This window comes from Lonchura striata, chromosome 4 (assembly GCF_046129695.1).
Source record: "Lonchura striata isolate bLonStr1 chromosome 4, bLonStr1.mat, whole genome shotgun sequence".
NCBI classification, from domain to species: Eukaryota; Metazoa; Chordata; class Aves; order Passeriformes; family Estrildidae; genus Lonchura; species Lonchura striata.
Window position 1 is genome coordinate 44,444,796 of NC_134606.1, and position 16,299 is coordinate 44,461,094.

The 16,299-nt window shown below is 40.2% G+C and overlaps 1 protein-coding gene across 14 annotated transcripts in view; it reads right to left on the reverse strand.

Annotated features, from left to right (window-relative positions):
- EPHA5 (EPH receptor A5) overlaps positions 1–16,299 on the reverse strand; it is a 193,491-nt gene that overhangs the window by 159,942 nt on the left and 17,250 nt on the right. The window lies entirely within an intron of this gene.

Sequence of the window (16,299 nt, forward strand, 5' to 3'; positions counted from 1 at the left end):
TAAATCAAAATCTACAGGGTGATTGTTTACTACAACTGAAATAACACAATACATTTAGTTTCTTTTTAACACACAGAACAGCAAAAATTTGCAAAAACTAAACAAAATTCTTAATCTTTATCATTGTCATCAGCTTTTTAGAATTTCTTCAAGTGAGTACACATTTAAGTTTCCAGTAAAAGAGAAAAAATACTTGATCTGAAAGTGCATTTAATGAAAACAAAGCAGATTAAACTTCCTGGTTTTCTAGTATTTCAGGAAAGTGATACAATTATCCACGTGCTGCACTGACAAAGCCTAACCTCTCAGGCGTATACCAAATTTGACTAGACTACAGACGGCCCATACACTGTATCAGACCCTCCAGCAAATGCATTATTTTGCCACTGCTTCCTGGTCTCTAATCTACCCAAAGCTTTTCATAGTGATAATATTACATTAATGGCTTAGGCCTTGACAACTGCACCCATAAATCAATTTTAAACCTCACATTAATCATCTTTCTGTAATCAGTGGCTATTCAGCACAAATTTACATCTCATTTCTGTTGGCCAAACAGCCACATTAGAGCTTTGAAGCTTATTCAGGCTTAAATGATTATATTCCCCTAATAAACACTGAAGTCCTCTCAGTCCAGCTGCTGTGAGCTGCATTAATGACATGCCATGGCAGCAGGGGCCATCTGAAGCCAGCCTTGTGTGATGCTACAAACAGCAGCCCCCTTGCCAAACAGATTTTCTGGATTTCCAATACTCTCAGAAGAAATCAGAAGGCTGCTCTGCCTATGCAGACCCTCCTGTGGGAACTGGCATGTGCAGCAGACACACACAACATGAAATTTACTGAACTTCCCCTTAATAGCTCCACATGCCACCTTATGAATATGGGGGGCTACAAGTCAAATACCCCAAACCATATTTCCTGATTCCCCACAAGCTGAGCACCTTAGCTTACTTTGGGTTTGGCGACAGTTCTGTTGAATCTGAACCATCTACAAAACCCATTTTTCTCACTTGTCAGACAGCTCTAACTTTGTTCACAGCACCAAACTGTACCTTAGTGTACCTTTTCTGTGATCACCTCAGAATTAGGAATTACATTTTTAATATCTAACTGCAACTTTTCTCCCTGGTTTTTTTTTTTTTTTTTTGTGTGACAGATTATCACTCAGGATTACAGAAAGCAGCTAAAACATGATCAGTTCAGGGTGGATTTTGCATGTACTTGCCTGTAATCCCTATAGTTAAAAAATCTATTCTGATTGAACGATGAATAATTATTTAATTAAAGAACTTTGGCAGGCCTACATTACTAAACCTGCATAAAAAAAGCCTGACATTGATTGTATATTCACTTTCGGTTAAGATCTGAATAAGTATGCTAAGATCTAAAAATGAATGAACAGAATGGGTTTATTATAACTGTTGTTAAGTACTTACCCCACTATAGGTAATAAATTATACATGTGGATGCCTGGTATGCTTATTCCACAACATAATGAAACTTTTAGTTACTTTTTTTTCTATGGGATTTAATTCCCATTGTGTCAGGTTTATGTTACTATTTAAATAAGGCACCAGAATTACACAGGTGTAAATCTGCTGGACAAAGATGAAACCCAGACCTCAATGTTTCTTTTAATCTGGAACTGAAGAAACACAGATGCACTCAATTGTTTGTGATGGACATCATATATCCTAACCATTGCACAAAGAATACGTTTCATACCTGCAACCTCCACACTCTCCTGGTATCTGGCAACCACTGAAGAACCACTTGAACATCAACATGCCATGGCTAGGAAGCAAATACAATCATGTGCTAAATCCTCAGCTGAGATGTCTGCAATGCAAAAATAAATGCTGTTTCGGCAATCAGCTGTGATAATGCAAAGTCTAGGAAAGCTGCTGAAGTTTTTTAAAAAAAAACTGAAAGAAATCAAATTCTTTCTTAACCAAGAGGTAAACCATGGCTTAACTTGATGGTAATACTGCAACACATACACAGAGAAAAAAAAATGTTATTAGCTTGCTTTTGCTTAACCAACAAAAGATCCTGTAATTTAAATTGAATGCTTTTGAAGAGAAGGGAAGATAACTTTCTTATTGGGGGGCAGGGCATAATCAACCACAGTGAGAACTTGCCAGGGGAGTCAAACCATCATTCAGAACTTTTAAGAAAGTTTCAGAAGGAAGTATCTGATCAGGTAGGCAAGCCCATAATGAGCCATATATATTTGTCACCTAAGTAAGATGGCTTAAAGCTAGCACCAACATGCCTATGCCATGTGGGAGAGTGGGTACATAAATAATTAAGATTCACATATATTGCCCTCACCAGGTTACAATAAGAGTCTCTTCCACGTCCAAGTCCCTGCAGCACAGAGGTGAAGAACACAGAAATGCTGCACATGCAGTTTCTCAAAGAACAAATTATCAAAAATAGTTTAAATAGAAAATTAATTAATGGGTCTATTGCTACATCTCTGGCTTCTCAGTTAAGCTACAAGCTCTAACTACTGCTATTTTCTATCCAGGATACACTGGGATTAATGGAAGGTTAGAAGTTGCAGAGGCAGAGTAGAAAGAGGAAATAAACACATGGACTTGGAAGGGGCCACATTTCCTCATGAGAATACACATTGTCACCAACCACCCTTCCAGCAGATTTGGGCTAAGGTGGGAGACCGCAGTTTGTAAGCCCCTGGTGGCAATGGACCTGCTGGATTTTGGCCACCTTGAACATTCTGATCTGCCATCCTGCACAGTCCCAGCCTTTGGTGTTTCCTTTCAGTACCTCTTCTCCCCTGCCAGCCCAGCAGGCCAGTCAGAAAGCCACAGGCAAGGGCCTGTAATTTGGACTTGCTTATAAAAGAGACATTCTCACAGTAGGGTCATTTTTGAATGAAACCTTCTCTCAATTTTGTACAGCTTATGGACAGAATTCAGTTAAATTCCAGCAACAGAATTTTACTGCTAGGCAAGATAATTCTTGTCTGGAACCTGACCTTCTGGTAAAAAAAGTTTTACATAATCTTCAGGAGTCCCTGAAATGCACCACTTGGCACAGAAACTAGAGATGATTTATCCAGCTTATCCTAGGCCTTGTGCTCACTCTACAAAATGGACTGATTGGCCATTTCACACTAACAGGAAATTACTATCACAGTTTCATCATTATTTAGCAATTAAACCATTAAATCACTCCCCTTTCAATTTTCGTCTTGTCAGCTTCAAAGCCTTTCAGTAAACCTGGATGCATATTTCACTAAGTGTTGAAGTTTGAAAGGAAAAGGATAAGTGAAAGTACTTTGAAAAATAAATTAAAAGTACAGTTCTCTGAGAAAGAGCTAATTAGCATAGGAAACAGCACTTCTACAGGTTATGTGGTTAATTGACATAATTCTTCTTATCAATACACATACTCACTGCAAAGAAGACTGCTGAAGAAATGATACTCTGATGCTGAAATGTTGCCCCACAGTGCACAACACATGAAGCTTTCTAATAATGTTTGCTCTCATCCATAAATTATTGTGCACAAAGAAACTTAAAACCGTAAGCAGTGAAAGAAATTTTGGACCAAGAAAAGGGATTAGCCATTTAGAGGAAGGACACAACAACCTGTTGTTGCTTCTCAAGAGCTTCCTCTTGCCTTTTGAGCAAGTGACATTGGAGCAGGCCCAAAAGAACTCTACCACTCATACACACAAAAGGGGAATTTTCACATTTGTGTCAACTGGAGCAATCAGACAGGCCACCCAAGCACACAGGTGATTTTGGTCTTCTCTGCTCAGGGATGCAGAGTCCTGAGATGCTGCAAAGTGTGTGGCTTTGCAGGCATACCAGCTTTACTTGCACAGAAGCTGGTGCTGAGCCAGGATTGACTCCTACCTTTCCTAGGGCTTCAAGAGGCTCCAAGGTTGTATCTTCCACTGTAACAGGAACCTGTCTTCCAAACAAAATTGTGTGGGTGCACTCATGTAGTAGCACATCCACCTCCTATGGACTCCCCTTACCACATAACCATCCCACAGGCTCCCTAATGACAGTCTTCAGCACAGCTCGAGCCCCCATTTTAATGTAATAGAGCATCTTGCACTGTTCTGTAAATCCTACCTGCCACAGCAACCAGCTGAGTATCCACTAAGATTTCGTTTTCACTTTTACCTGGCTTCAATCACAAGGATGATTTTCTTCCCATTTGCCTCACAGAGCAAACAACATACTAATTTACTAATTTACTTCCAGAATTAATTTCAGCAACAATTTACTAATATCACTTTCAGAAAGCAATTTTCTTTTCAAATGGCATCACTTCAGCTAGAATAAATTGCAAAGATCCCATGAGAGTCCACAGCTACTCAAGAGCTCAAAGCCCTACTTTATAGCACAAAAAACCATTAAAAAATTAGGGAAGGCTGGGAGGTAGCTAACTTGCCTCTGACCTCTTTGCCTGAAAAGGGGTGTTGGGAGGTGAAGAGAGAGAGAAGTTGTATGTACCTGTAAAGTTAGCAAGAGGAGGCATGGAAAGATCCATCGACTCAGAACTGAAGTTTGACCAATTTGAGCTAGAAAGATTCATTTGTCTTACATTAAGGACAGATGGTTGCAGGCACAAGCTACAAAGGGATATGGACTTAACACAAGAGGATGACTCACTCAAAGAAATCTCTCTCCAGAAGATGCACTGTGGGCTAAATCAAGGTTACAGACCTGCAGCAAGGACCCCTGAACAAGTTTCTACACCGTATGTGTCACAAGAGATTTAACTACATAATGTTAATAGACCCAGTGGCCTTAAATCCTAGGAAGGTACACCACCATTACCTTCAGCTCACACACTCACAGATCTGCTCTTCTTTTTAAATAGTAAAGACCAGCAAACACTATAATCTTGTGCTTTTTCCCAACCAATTGTTTTATCCCACCAGCACTGAAACTAACTCGCTAACTAACAGAAATAGCATGTTTAGAATGTCAATGATTTGTAATCAACATATTTGAACAGCAGGGTGTTGCCCAACTTTCTCCCTTAATATCATTTTGATTCCTTATGTATTTACTGTAATACAGGAAAAAAACAGTTCTCAGTTTTAAAACTGCAGAGCAAAGAAGGAAGGAAATTTGCCAAGTAATATCTTTGGTCACAGCACTGTGTGTAAAAAAAATGTTCGCACTCTATTTTGTCTCTTTTCTGCTTTATTTTTGAACAAACAAAACAAAGGCTGAAAAAAAGGAAGGGGACAATCTGTTTCTTAAAGGCAGTAATCAAGACTTTACTAACTTAGGTCATTCAAGAAAACACAGGACACCTATGGCATTAGCTCCCATTTTGGATTTTAGTTGCTTGCTTTACCCTTGATCAATGGGGACACTATGGAGTCTTCCAGCAGGGTCAGAAGCACCAGGGAACTAATTTGAAAAAAGCTCCCCTCATACAAAAAAATTCAGTATAGATTTTGGCTTCTGACAAGGACCCTCTGCAACACCTGGAGAGATGCACAGGGACTTCTGCACATCCAGCTTCAGCAAGGTCAGCCTCTGCAAACTGCAGTGCTGAGGAACACCCCAAGTTAGCACTGGAGCAGACAGTCCTGCAAGCAAATAATCGCTCCGTAGTGCTTTGCTCAAAAGGGGCAAAGAATAGAGAAGTCCAAAAGGTTTACTTGGGCTATTGGTATCAAACAAAGCAGCTTTGCCAACACCAAGCAAGGGCTGCTTAAGATTCCCTGCTTTCTCTTTCTCCTTCACAGCAAAAGCCTTTTACAAATATTACACAGGCAGCATCATAACCAAATCCCCTGCGGGTTAAAGACATTTGCCAGGTCAATACACTTATGCAGCTCTGAGAAACAGGCTCTGCCAGACTTACTTACTGTGACTCCAAAGGACACAGTAGCTCCTGCCTATCTGTACTGCCTGTCCACACTGAGACCACCCCTCTGACTTAAATACACCAGACTCTGAAGAAGCAGTGTTTTGAAATTGAATACACAGGGCCCAGGAAGCTGAGCTTACAGCCTGAGTAATTGACATGGATATTCAATTATCATTAAAATTAATAAGTAGGACAACAACCAAATCCCTGGATGGGTTTTGATTATCTCAGTCTGGGTATTTATCAGAATTATCTGACACACTGACTCATTGGGCTCTGGCTGACAGGCTCAAGTCGCTCCTTAGCCCACTGGAGTTTCCTTTGCACTGGAAGCATCAGGACATCCAATGGCAGGAAGAGACAAGTATCACACAAGAAATGAGATGGGTATCTGAAACTGTACAAAGAGTTTTGATTTGGTCTGAAATCCATTCCCAAGTAAACTATTAATTTTGTTCCTGTTCAGCAGCTGTCCTCTGCCTCGCTATAATTCTGTAGACTGACAGCAGTCACTGCTTTTGCAGGAAAGCACCAACGTCCTTCCAGTCACCTGCTCAACAACATGCCAGTGACCACAACTAATTTATTTTCTGATCATGTGACAAGACTGGTCCAGTGATGGACATAACTAGCAATTCTTTTCTAAAACGTCATCATTTTAAAGTTGATTTTCCTAACACTACAGTGAAAACCAAGGCTTTGCCTAATTACTATATTAATCAATATCAATAAATTTAAGAATGCAAAATTAACTCCAGAATTAGCAGAAATATTAAAAGTATGTGTGTTGCCACTTAAGTTAACTACACAGAAAAATTCAGTTACTCAATCTGTCATCAAAATAAAAAGCAAACAGTAAACCAGACAGAGATTGTGTAATGAAGGAACTTTATCTTACAGGATTATATTTGTGGTTATGACTTTAATGGTGCAGTCTAGAAGGATTTGTGACAAACTGAATAACCTCGCATTATTGTAATGATTTGTAATCACAACACTGGCTACGATTTATGGGCTGACTTTACATTCGCACTGCAATCAACTAAGAAAGTCAGTACATGCCCTACAGTTCTAACCACTTAAAATTATGTCTTGCAAGGAGCCCCAACAGCCCCTCAGTTTGGAGGTTTGAAACCAAGGCAAAGCTCTCAAGTGTATCTTTCAATTTCTGAAGCAAATAAAGCTAAAATAAAACAAACCTCAACACCCCCAAAGCTTCTGAACAGAAAAGCAAAGGTCGTATTTTTGCTGTCCTTTACTGTTGACTGAACTGGGAGCAAGCCACACGGACCAGAGATCATACAGAGCACAAGTTATTTTGATGAGCCTCAGCTTTAAGTGACAAATTTTAAGAACCTCCAGGCTCCAGCAGGAAACCAGGAGAATAACATCAGTGCTGTAACCTGGAGCCTGCAGGCTGACCCCTGCCCTTGTCCCACCTGCACTCCCCCAGATTAAAACATCAGGTCCCAATAAAAAAAGGCAGCCAACACAGACAGAAAGTGCTAGTTTTTCTGAGCAGCTGGAGGGAAAAAATCCCAAATTCTTAAATCCTCCTTTTCAAAACCAAACAATTTCACCCCCATACTTGGTATCTGCTGAGTACAATTAGGTCTTGGGGTTATCATCCCAGAAGGAATGGCACCTGTGCATCACAGAAAAACTCAAACACCTCAAAAAAATTAATCCTAAAGAGCAGTTTAAATAAATAAATATTTTAAGAAGTCCTGTCATCACCTCCTTTCCCACCCTGCCCTCACTCACCTGTTTTTGATCTAGCTCACAGCCTAAGTGAGGCAGAGGAGGGTCTGACTTGCACTAGAGGAACACCAAGTAGCTCTTTCTCACAACAAAGGCAAAACTGAAAATAGATTAATGATATCTCAAATCATAGCAAGAAATGCTCAGTGCCATCTTCTCCTGATAACTGCATCTTCTGTACCACATTCAATACTGTCAATATCATGGTAAGACTCATTGGGGTTATAGGAAGATCTCTGAAGACAAGATCAGGTCCCTTGTCCCAAAATATTCTTGAAGTCAAATGCAAACTTTTGCAGCATGAAAGTTCAGTCCTCCCCCCACTTCAGAGCCAAGTTCTGATCTTTGCAAGAAAACATCCCAAGGAGAGCAATTATCCACAGAAAACACACATCTTTACATGATTCTGGTTTATCTTAGTGCAGCGAAAGTAACAGATCTACAGGACACTATATGCTTCAATATATAGGTAGCTCATACATATGGAAAACAGTAAGATTCAGGCTTTAGTGGGGAACTTCTCTAAAAATTTAAATGCATCTACTTTTTTGACAAGGCTTTTTGAACTTGGTTTTTTTGACTCCTCATTTTGTAAAGTCAAGAATTAAATATAATCAAAGGAGTTGCCTGGCAGTTATTTGAATAATGATGACAAAGAGAAATAAATAAGAATACATAAGCTAAATGCTTATCAAAGCATTTTGGCAGGAACCAAGTATCTAATAATACTTTCCTTCTTGGAAAACAGCAAAGGAAGCAAATAAAGGACTGTGTAGAGGTTTCAGCCTGATCTGACAGATCTAGGCTTTAGAAAGCCACCAGCAATCTTACCCCTTGCCATCATCAGCCTTCTCTGAGCTGTCCCAGGGATGCCCAGCTCAGCAGGCAATTTTTTCTCCTCTTCCATCACACCATGCTGATCCACAGTCCCCACTCTTCTCAGGAGAGCTTGCATCCTTGCCAACTCCAGGGCCTGATCCCGCCTCCTCCCTGCAGCTAACTGGCAACTCATCCATGGATAATTCCTTACTAAGACCACTAAGACCATATAGGTGTAGGTAAGGATCAAAATAACATGCAAGATGTAATTTACTCCTAAATATAAACCACCACTATATCACAGATGTGTCTTCAGTAAATCATCTTGAAAGAGAATCAAGAATCGGTGATGTCCCACTACACATGGAAGAAATAATTGCTCTCTACCCTAAATACTAGCAACTCCCCTCAGGATCGCAGTCTTTTTTTCAGACTATTTCAGCAGTTTCCCCCCCTGCCCCCCACCCCAAATCTTCTTTCCTGGCAGAGGAAGCAGCAGCCAAACCATGTTCTGCAATTCTTTTCTACTCACTGTTCGTCCCATGGGGTGCAGACAATCAATCACAGCTGCCTGACAGCATACAATATCACAGTGGTATCGCAGAGATGACTGATAGCCAGGTGTCACCACATTCTCCTCAATACTGCTTCATCACTCATGTTGAAGAGCCTAAAGGCTGGACAGAAGGAGCTACCACTTTTCTTTGGAGCAGAGTTAACACAAAAGCCTCCAAAGCATGATTTGCATCCATGTGTGCTGCTCATATTTAACCTCCAATCTGTTTTGCTACAGCATTTTCAGTATTAAACCAACAGACCTCATGGTTACTGTTTTACTTGCACACACTAAATCAGATAGTTCAGTATGCCTTTTCCCTCAAAATGAAGATGCCTAAAGATAAATTAAGACTATTAACCCAAAATATACTGGGACAAGAAGAACTTTGAAATAAAAAGCATTTTCTCTCAATAGCCAAGAACCCAGTCCCACCTTCCATCTTCATATGTGCATGTAGCCCTTCAGCAACTGAAAAACACCCTGTTTTTCTGATCAGGATAAACAAACAGAAAATCCTGAATGACTTCCATTAATAACTTGAAAAATGGATAGAAGTTTTTTCTAACAATCCTAGATGTTCAGCTGCTGAACTGTTTCTTAATAGTAGGATAACCACATACCAGGACTTTGCAACAACACAACAATCAATTGAAAGCTCTTCTTTCAGGTTTCCAGATAGGTGAAAGGTCTTCAAATTAGCCCTTTAATTTTTATTGTCTTCATTCACTGTGGATACACAAGGCAATGGCTTGCCATGAAGACAAAATACCAGCTTCCATCTTAACACTATTTTTAGGAATTTTGCATTTCAAATGTTCTCCTTCTGGACACACCTACTATGTGTTTATCTTTTTGAAGCTAGCATTCTTTCTAATTTTTTTTTTTTTTGGCTGGCTTTCCTGAATGAGTAACATAAAAAAAAAAAATCAAACAGGACTGCATTCTTGTAGTTACGAAAAAAAAAAAAAAAAAAAAAAAAAAGCCATTAACCTGAGGAAAAATATATGCTGTCAAATGGGGCCAGTGCATTTGAAGTCTAATAAAAGGATTATGCAATTAAGTGATAGGTAATCCACTGATATGATATATTTGGCATATGAACTAGTAAGAAATATAGTTCAAAAATTCATAAAATAATAAATTCATAAAATCCTAATACACATTTTAAACACTCTGGGCTGTTGCATATGCATTCTGTAATGGTAATATTTTGTTCTGTATAGTTTCAGATTTTCCATGACAGCACTACATTAATATGTTTAATTGTATGGTTACTAACTGTTGGATACCAATATTTCTGAAATTGGCACAAACGTAACAAAGAAAACAATGGTTTTAGAAGATAAAGCTCTTCAAAGCTCTTTTATCCCCCAATGTAATTCCTAGACACTAGAGGAAAAAAAAGACATTTTAGCATGAAAGGAGATTATTGTTTGCCCAATGAGTCTGTGTGGAGGAACCTAATGCTGACAACAGTATTTACAAAATGATATACTGAAGGATCAACCTTTATTTTTTCCCCTTGTAGAATATATTATTCCAGTAATACAGTTCTAGCCAAGATAAAGATTTGCTTTATTCTTAATCTCACCAGTATTAATTTATTTTACAGTACCTTAGAGTACTCTAGGCATTTTAGATCTCCTTTAATAAGACCTACACCTCGCCAGATGCTGCTTCCAAATAAATGCCGATTTATGTCAACAGCACACAAACCAAAGGGCAGCCAGCTGAGAGGACAGGACAACAAGAGCAGACTCAAATGGAGTGAAAAGATTAGACTTCAGATACAAAAGGAGATATGAGAAAGGACATGAATTAAATGGTAAGGCTATACAATGAGAACTCTTGTCTAGCATGAATAGCTTTAAAAGCAGATACATAATGCAGCTAATATGTTGCAGGTATCATGAGTGGATCTTAAATGCAGGTTGATGCATGAGTAACTAACCTGATTTTAGTCAGGCCAAGATTAAAAAAATAAGACAAAACAAACAAACAATAACAACAACAAAAAAAACCCCAAAAACAGCCCCACCCCCCCCCCCAAAAAAAAAAAAAAAAAAAAAAAAGAAAAAAAAAGGGGGCACACTAAATTTCAGAGGGAAACAAAAACAGATCTCATCCTAGACAGAGTCAGGACAAACTTTCAGACACAAGGGCTTCAGACTTAGGGCTGCAATAGGTTAGAACAGACCACCTGGTTTGTCCCCTCAGAAGGGATGAACTCAACTTGATCAGAGTAGCAGAGATTTCTGGCCTGCTGTCAGAAACGTCCTGTGACAAAAATCCCACACCTGCCCCACAGACTAGCCATTAGAAGTTACACTGCCTCAAATTTAACCAGAACCACAGTTCAAATAAAACAAATTCTGTTTTTCTTGTCCTACCCACTGCAAGCCTGGATGGAAGCTTTTTCCTTTCCTCTCTGCTGGCTGTGGGGCAGTGCTGTGCTCCACCCAACTCCATCAGCCTTCTCGCACAAGATGCAGAGCTGGTCTCTTTAGATTTGGATTGGTATAATAAAGCTTCGTGAAACAAATGCAGCTCTGTGAGCACCACCAACTCAGCAGGGAAATCCACCAATCTGGACAGTAGTCTGCTGGCCAGCTTTACCTCTCATGGCAGTGCCCTACTCCTACTGAACTCCAGCAGCTTCATTCTCACTCTGGGGCTCTCAGAGTTGGGAACATGAAGTGAGCTCTGTTTTAAAACACAGTTTAGTTAAATACTAGGGCCTCATACAATTGCATTATTAACTTCTGGTGTCTTTCCCAACCCCAAGCTCAAGCTCTTTTGTTGGAGTTATGCTATACAAAACAAGTATGCATGATTCTAGCACACTAAGCAGGTAGCAGAACTAAAAGAAGACAAATCATCATGGCCCCAGGGGATGAGTAAAAATGACCATGGACATGAAGTACCAGAGAGTCACAGAGGACAGATATATATTTTTATATACATACACATATATATATACACATACATATATACATATACACACACACACATATATATATACTGCATACTACTTTAATAATTCCCAGTGGGGGAAAAATACCCCATATGTTTCAACTCTTGAGCTCAACATCATCCCACACATGGTTCCTGTAAAATTCCTTAATTCAGCATATAACAGAAAAAACTAAGTACTACTGCTTGGGTTTGGATTATGCAGTTTACTTCAAACCCTTAGACATGCAGTACTGTTTCTCACTAAACCATGCATGTAGAAAAATGTGTACACAGAAACAAAGTAGCCAAATTGTAGGCTTTCAGGGTGCCAGTAACATTTTCTCAGCTACTTGGTTTTACTTACTTCCATCATGCTTCCTGCTAACATTTAAATTGCATTCTTGCATGTTAGCATATGTGTTGGTTTTGGCTGGGATAGAGTTAATTTCCTTCATAGTAGCTGAGCTATGTTTTGGAAAGAGTGTTGATAAATCAGGGATGTTTTCCTTACTGAGGTTAGAGTCAAGGCCTGTTAAGGCTCTCACCCCACCCTACCAGCCAGAAGGCTGAGGGTGCACAGGGAGCCAGGAGGGGACACAGGCAGGACAGCTGACCCCAGGTGGCCCAAGGGACATTCCACACCATATGGAGCATGTAGAGCTGGGCAGAAGGAGGAAGGGAGGGACATTCGGAGCAATGGCATTTGAGTTCCCACATCACAGTTTGTGTGATGGAGCCCTGCTTTCCTGGAGATGACTGAACACCTGCTGCCCTTGGGAAGTGGGGAAGGAATTCCTTGTTCTGCTTTGCTTGCGTGGCTTTTGCTTTCCTGATTAAACTGCCTTTATCTCAGCCCATGAGCTTTCCCACTTTTACCCTTCTGATTCTCTCCCCCATCCCACTGGGGAGAGGGGCAGGAGCAGCAGCTGTGTGGGGCTTAGCTGCTGGCTGGGGTTAAACCACAGAGCAGATCCCTCTGAATTCCTTTTCTATGCTGGTCACAGAGGAGCAGCAGCATTTGCAGGAAAAAAAAAAAACCACAGGCTGCCAAAAGTACTGCCCTGAAAATGCCAATTATAATCATAACTACATGACACAGCTCAATGGTGCCAAGAATCCTCCTTCTCCTTTCACTACCCCCCATCCCTCCCCCTTTATTTTATTTCTATCCCTGAGGGCAAGCACTGCCTCCAATCCAGGATTCCAGCGTTAAATCTCTATCTGAACTAGGACTGACTGAGAGCAATAGAATCTATTCCCAAATCCTGATGAGTAATCTAAAATTGCTGTTATTTTTAACTTTAAAGAGGCACCCTAGTGTACCTGTCCTCAAAAAAAAAAAAAAAAAAAAAAGCCAGAAATGCTGCTTGGGAAAAAAAAAACCAAAAACAAAACTAACCAAGCCAAACAAACCCCACCCCAAACCAACCAAACAAAAAAATCAACACCACCAATATTCTACATAAATTAGAAACAACTTGTAGAAACAGTCTAGCTCAATTTACCAGCTTTCAGTATTTGGCCTTACTAACCCCCCAGAAGAGGGGCAATTGTTTCCTTCTTGCTGTCCACATGCAAGAAATCATTTAGCTCTCTCACTACTCCTTATTAACTGCAGAAAATTAACATCTCCTCAGGACCAGGTTCTTCAGTACATGTTTATTTTCCAGTTTGAACCTAAAGAAACAAAAAGCCATCACATGGAGCTGTGCAATGAGCCACAGCACAGAACCAGTACCCCAAGGACCACAGAGACTTTCCTGTTCTGTGCTACAGGAAGTTCAGAGAAATCAATGTGAGGCAGAGGAGATGGAAGAGAACACTTTATGCAAAAGCAAAGCAGGTGTGCAGCACTCTGATTTGGACAGAAAAAGAGTATTTCTGATCTGTAAATAAAGAAGTTTTAAAGTAACAGTGAAAAGAGGAAGGGTCAAACAAGCAAATCAGCCCTGTAAGAGCCACCGGAACAAAAATCAGACATAATTGCTGAATAAATCAAACTAGCCAAAAAAAGATTTTATTTTAATCAGCAACTTTGTTTCCACTTGACCAGACCAATAAAACTGCACAGCATGGGTTTGCAGGGTGCTCTGTAGCCCCTGCAGCAGCAAGCATGACACAGAATGCATGACAGCCTCCTGCCAAACCAAGGGAGGAAGAGGATGCAATGCAGCCTACAAACACTGCCTGACCTCACCTGACTATTTCTTTCACAGCACCTACTCTTGTTCCTACCAATGTGAGATTCCATATGATAAAAACAGAGCACAGAGAAGTACAGGCACTTCCTGCAGGTCAGAGCTGTCCAGTGTCACAGCCTCAGCATCACACAAACCTCTGATGTGCCCCTTTGGACAATCCAAAGCAGTGCCCCAGCAATCGGTCCAGAGGTGAAAGATTTTGCAGACCTGCAGTAGAAGTCTTTAATAGAAAACCTGACTGGCTTTATTCATGTGCTTGGAGGGCTTGTTACTGCACAAGAGGGACCAGACTTTCCTGATACAGCCTCTGGTAATTACAATAACCTCCTTCAAGTTAAAACAAACTTAGAGGAGCTGCAAAAAAAAAGTCAGAATTGTCCCTCTGGCATGTAATAACATGATCAATTCTTAACTTGAGTACAGAAAGGATAGCATTTTCCATGCTGACCATGCTCTTTTGTCAGGGAGAGTCCCTTTTCAGAGCTTCATGGCCATGAGGATCTCACAGGAACTTTGCTCATGCTTTAACAAATAAAATGCAGGTTTAAAAGCTGACTGCACAACTGCTACAAGCTGCTGAACCCACACAGGGCAGCCAGGAAGCCACAATATTGCAATTTACTTATCCTTCAAGGAAAAGAAGCAGAAATAAGAAAGCCCTTTCTCCTGGCCAATAGGTGGTTCTTCACACCAGGAGGCATTCTTTCAAAGCCCAACTTGGTCATAGCATATTTCATTGTGTTCCCATTCATCCCTCTGTACTCCATATGAAAGAAGAGGGGGATTTTTCTTACCTTCTATGTGCATGGCGAATATGAAGGCCAACCAGGCTGCAAGGATAATGCCACCACCCAAACCAGCACCAAATAAGTGCCACACCATACACAGCACTTCAGAGGGCAGCCTTGACTGAAGTGGTCGTCTCCCTTCCCATAAAACCCACTTCTCACAAATGAGCCAGCACACACTGTTCAGCAGTGGATCAAGGTCTGATCTTGTGGGGACTTAAGCTGCTACTGTGCTTCTTCATTTGATATGACGAGCACAAATCAGATCTACCTTTATTCCTGATCTGTTTCCAGGCTGGAGAGTCAGCCTCCTTCCCATACAATGCTGCTTTCATTTCCCATGTTAGATCACATTTTCCCATTGTGCTCAGCAAAAATGAGGTGAACAAGAGACTAAACAAGTGCAACTGGACCTTTCTGGAATATTAAACATTTTAATATATTTTAATATAACATTTTAAATATTCACTACACAAAAATTAGCACGGCACAGAGTTGTAATAGAAGTTTAGACTATGATACAAAGGATCTGCCAAAAGCAAGTTCATTTGGCTTGCCTTATCCCAATTGTCTTGGTAGGAGCTTTTTGTGGGACTTTGTTTGTTTTACATGTGGAAATCTGTTTTCAAAACCTACCAGTTTGAGTCTCTGTGATATGAAGATAATTACTCCCAAGCACTCCTATACAATACCAAAGACTAAACACTTGCTTTCTTAACAGCAACTGTACCCCACTACAGTCTCCTACTTCTAGCACTTATGGTTTTAAGAAAAGTATAAGTTCCATTAAGATTATAATAAAAATCAAGTGGAGAAGCAGCAACACTGGAAGAGAACCAATCTATCTTCAGCTGGAACTGCACCACCATTGAAAAGTGAATGCACTCCACAAGATATTGTTCACAGCAATAGTAAAACACCATGCATCAAAAACCTTACTTCAGAACATGGTTTATACAAACACACTCTGGCGTTCTAAAGTGTGATACATCCTCACATTCTTGCTCCTTTCCTTCATGGGGGACTGTGCAGACAGATACAGGGACCTTGAAAATTTTCCCTGGGAGAACATCCTGAGATAAAAAATCCATATGAGAATGCCCCAGGTGAATTGCCTATATCAGATGTCAATTAAAGCTCCCTCATTTTCCAAATTCAAATCCTGATGCAAGAGTAACTTTATTAAATACTTATATTAGGTAGGTCCTGTAAAAAAACATTAAGTAAGGAGTGTGTAACTGCAGCGTAGCTGATTGCAGTGCATATATAGCAGTTAGAGAAGTAACTCTGGGAAGACCTTTTTTAGTGCTCATAAAATACTTCAAATGTATTAGTA